At 41.2% G+C, this 10,652-nt stretch overlaps 1 pseudogene; it reads left to right on the forward strand.

Moving 5' to 3' along the window:
- The first annotated feature begins 334 nt into the window (after positions 1-334).
- Positions 335-1,078, forward strand: LOC128286486 (30S ribosomal protein S7, chloroplastic-like; annotated as a pseudogene).
- Positions 1,079-10,652: the final 9,574 nt, after the last annotated feature.

The raw sequence follows: 10,652 nt of genomic DNA on the forward strand, positions 1-10,652 counted from the left end.
GGGTCAAATAGCAATGATTCAAGCACTTCTTTTTACACTATTTCTAAACCCAAGGACTCAATCTATGGATATGTAAAATACAGATTTCCAATCCTAGCAGAAAGGGAGGAAACGGATACTCAATTTAAAGTGAGTAAATGAATTTCATACTCGATCTCATAGATACATATGGAATTCTATGGAAAACCGTATTCGATGAAAGTTGTATGTACGGCTTGGAGGGAGATCTTTCATATCTTTCGAGATCCACCTTACAATATGGGGTCAAAAAGCCAAAATAAATGATTTTAGCCCTTATAAAAAGAAAATGGATTCTTGAACCCCTTTCACGCTCATGTCACATCGAGGTACTGCAGAAGAAAAAACTGCAAAATCTGATCTAATTTATCGTAATCGATTAGTTAACATGTTGGTTAACCGTATTCTAAAACACGGAAAAAAATCATTGGCTTATCAAATTATCTATCGAGCCTTGAAAAAGATTCAAAAAAAGACAGAAACAAATCCACTATCTATTTTACGTTAAGCAATACGTGGAGTAACTCCCGATATAGCAGTAAAAGTAAGACGTGTAGGCGGATCGACTCATCAAGTTCCCATTGAAATAGGATCCACACAAGGAAAAGCACTTGCCATTCGTTGGTTATTAGGGGCATCCCGAAAATGTCCGGGTCGAAATATGGCTTTCAAATTAAGTTCCGAATTAGTGGATGCTGCCAAAGGGAGTGGCGATGCCATACGCAAAAAGGAAGAGACTCATAGAATGGCAGAGGCAAATAGAGATTTCGCACATTTTCGTTAATCTATGAATAGGATCGATATAGACACATAGATTCATGGATCCATACATCTCGATCGGAAAAGAATCAATAGAAAAAGAAAGAATCAGAATTGATTGATATATTTCTCGAAACAAACGAAAAGGAAACGAAAGCTGAAACATAAATCATGGATCAACTAAGCCCTCTCGGGGACTTGCTTAAGAATAAGAAAGAGGAATCTCATGTAAATACCATGGAATAAGGTTTGATCCTATTCATGGGGATTCCGTAAATATTTCTATTCCAAAACTAGAAAGTTCGAATGTAACACCCCGAACCCGAGACCATCGCCGGTGTCGGACACGAGGGGTTAGCAAGCCAAGTTCACTTGTTTTGCCCATTCATTGGACATTTCCAGTCAGGCTGGAAAAACTGCGTCACTGTCGCCTTAAAAATCATATCTCGAGTTTCAAAACTTGGAAACTGGTTTCGTAAATTTTCCCTAAATTTAGACTCATATATCCATCCATGAATTTATTTCTAGAATTTTTGGTCAGGCCAATTGGTACAGTTTATTAGTTAAAGTCACCCATGTTACATCGATCGACTGCTCTGACCTTCGCGCGGTATAACTTGAATATCTCTCTGTACAGGGCTTTAATGCTGGTTCCGTTTGTTTCTAATGAAACTAGACTCAAAATTGAATCTGTACATATAAGGTTTGTCTCCTAATTATTTCTGGATAATTTATAGTAAATTTTTAAAGTTGCGACAGGGGACCCAGAAACCGTTCTAGCCCTGTCTCACAATAGCTTTAATATCTCTTAACATGTAACTCCAATGACCATTTCGTTTCTTCCATATGAAAATAGACTCATCAATATTCATTTACATAGCTGATTCACTATTTAATACCATTCCTACAAATTTTGGTGATTTTTCACATTCACGTTACTGCAGCTGGCAGCATCTGTTTTTAAGGTAGGTCTTACCTATTTTGTAGTCTCCATGAACCAACTAGTCTTGCCTTACATAGGTCCACATATGATCATTTTAACCATGCCAATGGCTGATCATGTGACCAACATTCCCATTTCCAATTCATAGTCACATCATGACACCATATATATATATACAAACCGCAAATAGTTTAAGTTGATACTTCACTATTACGAGCCATTTTCGCATGGCCGTACACATATACATCATAACATATTTAAACCAACAAGGGTAGTCCTATACATGCCATTTCAAGTTCAACCAAGAATTTATACCAAAATGGGGGCTTGATAGTGTGGATGACTTGACTTTAACGATCCCGAATCCGATTGCTATCGAGCGAAATCTAGAAAACCGAGAGCCAAAGCAATGAGTAAGCATTTTTATGCTTAGTAAGTCTCAAGGAATATAATCAACTCTAATTACAGCAATACATTCACATAGTTAAATGCATCATTTCATTAATGCACATTCACATAATCATACTTACTTCACCATCCCAACTCTTATGTTCATACACAAATAACGGCTTCATTAAGGCCGATAACTCGTTCCATCATAGGAGCGGATATTCACACGCTTACTCCTAGCGCAGCACACACCGCACTTACCTTGTCATTGGGAAATTTCACAAGTGCATTAGCTGAAATTTTCCAGCAAGCTTATAATTTTCAAATCACATACCTTCGAGTTTAACCGGATGTCGCTACTCGATCAATCGCCTTGGGACATAGCCCGGTTATGGTAACCCGCACCAAGGCCTACGGACTTAACCCGGATATCACGATTTGCACAAATGCCTTCGGTCTTAGCCGGATAGAATGACTCGCACGAATGCCTTCGGTCTTAGCCCGGATGTAGCCACTAGCACAATTGCCTTGGTCTTAACCCGGTTATAATTTCCAGCATAATTGTCTTCGGGCTTAGCCCGGATATCAATCAATTTCTCATGCACACATACATCAATAATCATTGGACATACATATTTATTTTCGTTACTAAGGCTCAAACACAATTATAATCACTAACATAATCGCCTTGGGACTTAGCCCGGTATCATTCAATACTCATACACACATAAATCAATAATCAATACATCCATATTTCATTCCACATAATTCAAGTAAGGTCACTTCTTGAGGACTTACCTCGGATGTTGTCGAACGGCTTTTACGGCTATTCGATCACTTTTTCCTTCCCTTGTCCAATTGTGGCCCTCTTAGCTCTTGAGCTAATTCAAACAAATTCAATTTATCAAAACCTCATTGTGCTAGCTTATGGCGAATATGACAAGGAATTTAAATGGTCATATGGCCACCCTTTAGCTTGAATACACAATGGTCATGCACATTTTATACTACATCAAGCAATTCAATACAATTTATTCGAGCATCAAGGAAAAGCTAAGGCCTTCAATAGGCTACCCAAGGCCGAATATACTTGTCCATGTTGAGGCCAATTATGCACTTAATACCACACAAAACAGCATGCATTTTACTAGTTAATGCTTTGCATATTGTAGCTCAAAACTTACAATATAGCATCAAGCACTCATATGTGTGCTAGGCCGAATGTGCTTACAATTTCACAATTATTCTTCAACATCTTCTTCTTTAAACAAACTTATTCATCACTTCCTTCATAACCAAAACATCATGTGCAAACATATATATACATATATGAGCATGGCGAATTTCAAGGTGTCCATAGCCATCCAAAACACAAATTTTAACTAACATGCAAGAAGCATGAACCATGCTCATGAATGCATCATGGCCGAATATGACAATCATGCTCCTTTTCAACTTCAATCATGATAAAACAAAAGAAAGCTCAAAATCTTACTCAAGAGTAGACAATCCATCATTGCATGCATCATCATCAAGCTTCACACTTAGCATGCAATGGCTTTATCACCATAACAACTTTGGCCAAATACCATTTCCATGGCTTAACAAAGATTTGAGCCATGGCTAACATGCACATCAAGTTAGCAACCAAAACATGCATGAAACTCCTAACACAACCTCATACATACCTTAATCTTGATGCAAACTTAGCCAAATCTCCTTCTAGATCTCTTCCAAACCAAGCATGAAGCAAAATCCTCCTTCTTCCTTAGTTTTGGCTCAAAGAAAGGATGAACAAAATTTTTTCTTTCCTTCTCTACAACTCACGGCAATGGGGGGGATTACCACACTCACACACATTTTTTTCATCTTTTATCACCCATACACCTTTGTTTATTATTTCACCCTAATGCACCAACAAAACATGTTTCATGACATGTTTAGCCCATCCTCCTTGTCATGGCCGGCCACCACCTATAAAAGGGGAATTTGACATGCAAGTCCATTATGCTTTAATTAGTCATCACACATTTCCTATCATACTTTCAAAGTTCATTACTAAGTCCTTTCTTGTGGAATTCACCCTTATAACACTAAATCAATCATCATAAAATGTCATACATGAGCACACACATATTATAGGCATCAAAATAAATTTTAATTATTTTTATGCCTCGGTTTTGTGGTCCCGAGACCACCTTCCGACTAGGGTCAATTTTGGGCTGTCACAACTCTCCCCACTTAAGAAATTTTCGTCCCGAAAATCTTACCGTAAATAGGTTTGGATATCGCTTTTCATAGAGTTCTCGGTCTCCCAAGTAGCTTCTTCTATCCGTGCTTGAGCCATAACACTTTTACTAGCGGAACCCGCTTGTTTCACAACTCTTTCACTTCTCGTGATAGGATACTGAATCGGTTCTTCCTCATAACTCATATTAGCTTGAATTTCAATTTCGATGGACTAATCACGTGCGATGGATCGGATCTATAGCGTCGAAGCATCGAAACGTGAAAGACATCGTGAACCTTTTCGAGTTCAGGGGGCAAAATCAAACGATATGCCACTGGATCGACTCGCTCGGATATCTCATATGGCCCAACGAACCTCGGGCTCAACTTGCCCTTACGGTACGAATCGAGTATCTTTTCCAAGGCGATACCTTGAGAAACACTTTATCACCCACGATACTCGATATCCTTACGCTTTAGGTCCGCGTCGACTTCTCGACGATCGGAGGCTATCTTCGACTTTCACGGATTACTTTCACTTTCTTCAAAGATCCCTAATCAAATCCACCGAAAATCTTGCTTTCACCGAGCTCGGTCCAAAACAATGGTGTACGGCATTTACGACCATACAAGGCCTCGTAGGGTGCCATCTTAATACTTGATTGAAAGTCGTTGTTGTAAGCGAATTCAATCAACGGCAAATACCGTTCCCATGAACCACTAAACTCGAGGACGCAACATCTTAACATATCCTCAAGTATCTGAATTATCCGCTCGGATTGACCATCGGTTTGGGGGTGAAAGGCGGTGCTGAAATGCAACTTGGTACCCAAAGCTTCTTGCAACTTTTTCCAAAATCGCGAGGTAAATCTCGGATCTCTATCCGACACGATGGAAATAGGCACCCCGTGTAATCTCACAATCTGAGAAACGTACAATTCAGCTAATTTGTCCATTGAAAAATCCGTACGTATGGGGACCAAGTGGGCCGACTTAGTCAATCGATCTACCACGACCCAAACCACATCCTTCTTACTTGCTGACAATGGCAGTCCGGATACAAAGTCCATTGTGACTCGATCCCATTTCCACTCGGGTATCGTGATTGGTCAAGTAATCTCAAGGCACTGATGTTCCGCTTTCACTTGTTGACATATTAAACATCTCAAACAAAGTCGGAGATGTCTCGCTTCATACCATGCCACCAAAACCAACGTTTCAAATCATTGTACATCTTCGTACTCCCGGGTGGATTGCCATTCGGCTACAATGGGCTTCATTCGAATTATCGAAATGAGTTCAATTCTTTGGAACACACAGACGACTTTTGAACCTCAAACAATCGTCATCATCGATTTGAAACTCAATCCTTGTTCGAACACACTCACCCGTTTTGCGACCAACTCGTCGTCGACTTTACGAGCTTCTCGAATTTGATGTATCAATAGTGGTTTGGCTTTCAATTCAGCTACTAACACACTATCGGATCAAAGCACAAGTGCACGCTCATCGCTCGTAAAAGCGAATAATGATTTACGACTCAAGGCATCCGCAACCACATTCGCCTTTCCCGGTGATAGTCAATGACCACTCGTAATCCTTTAACAAACGAGCCAACGTCTTTGTCGCAGATTTAAGTCTCTTTGGATCATCAAATATTTGAGACTTTTGTGATCCGAGTATACATGGCACCTTTCACCAAATAAGTAATGTCGCCAAATCTTTAAGGCGAATACGATGGCGACCAATTCGAGATCATGAGTCGGATAATTTTTCTCATGTGGCTTTAATTGCCTCGACGCATAGGCCACAACTCGACCTTCTTGCATTAATACGCAACCTAACCCAAGTAGAGAGGCGTCGCTATAGATGACAAACTCTTTGCGGGACTCGGGTTGCACTAGAATTGGGGCTTCACCAAATAAGTTTTCAGTTGATCGAAACTTTTTGGCATTTCTCCGTCCATTCGAACTTAACATCCTTTTGGAGTAACCGTCATCGGCGTGGCTATCATTGAGAAGCCTTTACAAATCGTCGGTAATAACCCAAGCCCCAAAAAGCTCGAACCTCAATAATATTTCTCGAGGCTTCCAATTAAGTATGGCTAAAATTTTATTCGAGTCGACTCGAATACCCGATCTGATACCACATAACCCAAGAAGCTAACCTCTCTTAACCGTAACTCACACTTGTTGAACTTAGCATATAATTGCTTATCCCGTAAAATTTGCAAAGACTAACCGCAGTGTTCAAAGATGTTCGGTCTCATTTCTTGAATAGACCAAGATGTCATCAATGAACACGACTACGAATCGATCCAAATATGGTCTAAAGATCCGATTCATTAAATCCATAAATACCGTAGGGCATTAGTGAGCCCAAACGGCATCACTAGGAACTCATAGTGACCATATCTCGCTCAAGGCGGTCTTGGGTACGTCCAATCTCGGATTCGCAATTGATAATAGCCCGATCTCAAATCTATTTTGAGAACACCAAGATCCCTTTAGTTGATCGAACAAGTCATCGATACGTGGCAACGGATATTTGTTCTTTATTGTCACTTTATTAAGTCGACGATAATCAATGCACACCCGCATGGTTCCATCCTTCTTTTCACGAACAACACCGGCGCACCCCAAGGCGAAAAACTCAAGCGAGCAAAACCTCTATCCACCAATTCTTGCAATCGAGCTTCCAACTCCTTTAATTCCGTTGGTGCCATACGATCACGAGCTATCGAAATTGGAGTGGTACCGGTACCAATTCGATGCCAAATTCTATTTCCGAACAGTGGTAAACCCGGCAATTCTTCGTGGAAAACATCCGGTATTCACAAACCACGAGCACAGATTCGGGTTTCTTTTCGATTCCTTGTCATCGAAAGCACGACGCAAGGTACGCTTCGCACTCTTTTCTTACATATTTTCGGGCCAACATTGCGATATTACGGTGGCAACCCTTTAAGTCCGTAGACTTAACCCGAATTATCTCGTTATTCGCACACCTCAAATCGATAGTCTTGCTTTTGCAATTTACGACCGCATCGTGCATGGTCAACCCATCCAAACCAAGAATAACGTCAATTCATCGAACGGCAAAAGCATCAAGTCCGCCGGAAACAAGAACCTCGGAACACTAGGGGACTTTTCTTGCACACTTTGTTGACAAGCACGTAATGACCCAAGGGTTTGACACCGAATTACAAACTCGATGAGACTCAATAGGCAAAGTCTTCTTCGGATGCTAAGGTTTCACATATATAAGATTGAGTAGAACCGGGGTCAATCAAAGCAATCACATTAGTATTGAAAAGAGTGAAAGCACCGTAATGACATCCGGAGAGGCAGATCCTCGCGTCTTGGCGTATGGCATAAGTCCTCGCAGAGCACGAGCCTCGGATCCGATGGTAGCATCTCTAGATCCTCTCGACCGCCAACGACATTGCCCATATTTCTAGGTGGCCTACCTCGAGCGATGGTAGCACCCGAGTTTCCACTCGACTCACATTCTGCTCAAGCATCCTCGGGCAATCCTTCCTAAAGTTGTCGGCCGATCCACACTTATAGCAGGAGCGATCACGAAACCAACAGCTCCCGAATGCCATTTGCCACAATGTTGACACTCCGCCTCTCTCGGCGATCATTTCCACCATCAGGCGATCAAGTGACTCGTGTGGTCACAGGGGTCGATCGCGTCCTCGTCTAGAAAAGCCCAAAGCGCCTCTAGACCGGTTCACATCATCTCGAAATCTCTTGATTGCTGTTGAAGAGACTTTCCGAGGACCTCTTCGAATTCTTCGGTTCCCACATCATCTTTTGTTTCTCCTTTCTAAGCTCTTCGACTTTACAAGCTCGCTCAACAAGTACTACGATCTCTCGTATTTCGAGAATGCCAACGAACATCCTTATATCATCATTCAGCCCATCCTCGAAGCGTTTACACATAATAGCTTCGGACGAAATGCATTCTCGCCAGACGGCTAAGCCTCACAAATTTTCGTTCATAGTCGGTAACCAACATAGAACCTTGCTTAAGATCAAGAAATTCCCTTCGCTTTTGGTCGATGAATCTCGATGATATACTTTTTTTTTTTTTTCGAACTTGGTTTGAAAGAATTCCCAAGTCACTTGCTCTCTAGGTACCACGTAAGTCGAGTACTCCACCAATAGTACGTGGAATCACGTAGCAAGGAGATGGTACACTTTAAGCACTCATCGGTGTACAAGATAGCTCATCGAGCACCTTGATAGTGTTGTCCAACCAAAATTCAGCTTGTTCGGCATCATCATCATCCGTAGCTTTAAATTCAGTGGCCCCATGTTTTGAATCCTATCGATCGGGGCTTACTTGACCTTATTTGGTCGATTCATCAAGGTATTGTAGGTGCAGGGGTTGCATTTGTCGGGAATGGAGGTTGTGGGACAGCCGTGTTAGTTCGAATGTATTGATTAAACCATTCGCTCATCACACTATAAAAGGCTTGCCTAGCCTCATCATTCGGATTGTGGCCATAGGTTGAGAGTCCGCCGGCGCTGTCCCTTGTGCGGGAGCAGCGCCACACTCTCCACATCATCAGCTATTGCTCGGTTGGGATCGGGATCCATTGCTATAAACAAACTCAAAGTCAAATTGTCGAAATCACCACACTATCGATTCATCATTTAATGGCATGTATAGCTAGACCCCAAACACCTCACGGTAGTCCTAGAATCGACTAAACCGTGGCTCGATACCAATAAAATTGTAACACCCGAACCCGAGACCATCGCCAATTAATCGGACACGAGGGTTAGCAAGCCAAGTTCACTTGTTTTGCCCATTCATTGGACATTTCCAGTCAGGCTGGAAAAACTGCATCACTGTCGCCTTAAAAATCATATCTCGAGTTTCAAAACTTGGAAACTGGTTTCGTAAATTTTCCCTGAATTTAGACTCATATATCCATCCATGGATTTATTTCTAGAATTTTTGGTCGGGCCAATTGGTACAGTTTATTAGTTAAAGTCACCCATGTTACACCGATCGACTGCTCTGACCTTCGCGCGGTATAACTTGAATATCTCTCTGTACAGGGCTTTAATGCTGGTGCCGTTTGTTTCTAATGAAACTAGACTCAAAATGGAATCTGTACATATAAGGTATGTCTCATAATTATTTCTGGATAATTTATAGTAAATTTTTAAAGTTGCGACAGGGGACCCAGAAACCGTTCTGGCCCTGTCTCACAATAGCTTTAATATCTCTTAACATGTAACTCCTATGACCATTTCGTTTCTTCCATATGAAAATAGACTCATCAATGTTCATTTACATAGCTGATTCACTATTTAATACCATTCCTACAAATTTTGGTGATTTTTCACATTCACGTTACTGCAGCTGGCAGCATCTGTTTTAAGGTAGGTCTTACCTATTTTGTAGTCTCCATGAACCAACTAGTCTTGCCTTACATAGGTCCACATATGATCATTTTAACCATGCCAATGGCTGATCATGTGACCAACATTCCCATTTCCAATTCATAGTCACATCATGACACCATATATATATATACAAACCGCAAATAGTTTAAGTTGATACTTCACTATTACGAGCCATTTTCGCATGGCCGTACACATATACATCATAACATATTTAAACCAACAAGGGTAGTCCTATACATGCCATTTCAAGTTCAACCAAGAATTTATACCAAAATGGGGGCTTGATAGTGTGATGACTTCGACTTCAACGATCCCGAATCCGATTGCTATCGAGCGAAATCTAGAAAACCGAGAGCCAAAGCAATGAGTAAGCATTTTTATGCTTAGTAAGTCTCAAGGAATATAATCAACTCTAATTACAGCAATACATTCACATAGTTAAATGCATCATTTCATTAATGCACATTCACATAATCATACTTACTTCACCATCCCAACTCTTATGTTCATACACAAATAACGGCTTCATTAAGGCCGATAACTCGTTCCATCATAGGAGCGGATATTCACACGCTCTTACTCCTAGCGCCATAAGCACACACCGCACTTACCTTGTCATTGGGAAAATTCACAAGTGCATTAGCTGAAATTTTCCAGCAAGCTTATAATTTTCAAATCACATACCTTCGAGTTTAACCGGATGTCGCCACTCGATCAATCGCCTTCGGGACATAGCCCGTTATGGTAACCCGCACCAAGGCCTCACGGACTTAACCCGGATATCACGATTTGCACAAATGCCTTCGGTCTTAGCCCGATAGAATGACTCGCATTTAATGCCTTCGGTCTTAGCCCGGATGTAGCCACTAGCACAATTGCCTTGGTCT

This window comes from Gossypium arboreum, chromosome 13 (assembly GCF_025698485.1).
Source record: "Gossypium arboreum isolate Shixiya-1 chromosome 13, ASM2569848v2, whole genome shotgun sequence".
NCBI lineage: Eukaryota > Viridiplantae > Streptophyta > Magnoliopsida > Malvales > Malvaceae > Gossypium > Gossypium arboreum.